The sequence below is a fragment of the Aplysia californica genome, unplaced genomic scaffold, assembly GCF_000002075.1.
Source record: "Aplysia californica isolate F4 #8 unplaced genomic scaffold, AplCal3.0 scaffold00012, whole genome shotgun sequence".
NCBI classification, from domain to species: Eukaryota; Metazoa; Mollusca; class Gastropoda; order Aplysiida; family Aplysiidae; genus Aplysia; species Aplysia californica.
The window spans coordinates 726,852-727,418 of record NW_004797282.1 but is presented as its reverse complement, the minus strand read 5'-3'; the positions used below and the strand labels follow the sequence as shown (position 1 = coordinate 727,418).

At 41.8% G+C, this 567-nt stretch overlaps 1 protein-coding gene across 1 annotated transcript in view; it reads right to left on the bottom strand.

The window, feature by feature from the left end:
• LOC101855158 (acid sphingomyelinase-like phosphodiesterase 3a) overlaps positions 1 to 266 on the bottom strand; it is a gene marked incomplete in the record, with an annotated part of 19,913 nt that extends 19,647 nt beyond the window's left edge. Inside the window, 1 exon segment of the mRNA XM_013083954.2 lies at positions 32 to 266.
• Between the last annotated feature and the right edge of the window lie 301 nt (positions 267 to 567).

Below are 567 nucleotides of genomic sequence, written 5' to 3'. Positions count from 1 at the left end.
TGAAACATAGTGTGTGTGCAATTACAGTGCGTAGTGTGTAGCAGTAGTGCTGTGCGCCGATGACACAGTACGTGACACGATCTGTCTATTGCTTTCTGGACTCTGTGTGGGTGTGGGGGTGTTTGTGTGTGTCTGTCTGTGCGAAAAGACGGCCCTGTCTCCAAGTGTTTTCTTCTCCCGATTAACACAAAAATTGTAACGAGTGGGGCCAAAAGCTGCCAGGAAGAGGATCGTGGTCACTCAACCGTCGTGTGTATAAATTAAATCGCCACCGTTCTCCCCTTTTATACATTGTCATGTACTACTTCTGATACTGGAAAATAAGAATTTATAGAACCACTGACTCTTATCAAAGTAGGTCTAGTTTGCAACTACTAACTGCCATGTGTCGTGATTAGCTGACGATACAAGTTATGCATGATTACGTGTACGCACTTTTGGCATACTAGGATACTACTATTACTAGCGTCCTTTGAGAACAAAGAGAATTGAGCGTCTTTCAAACATATTGTATTACTATTATGTCAAATCTTTGTCAGCGGGTAAAAAAGAAAGAATACTTGCTTT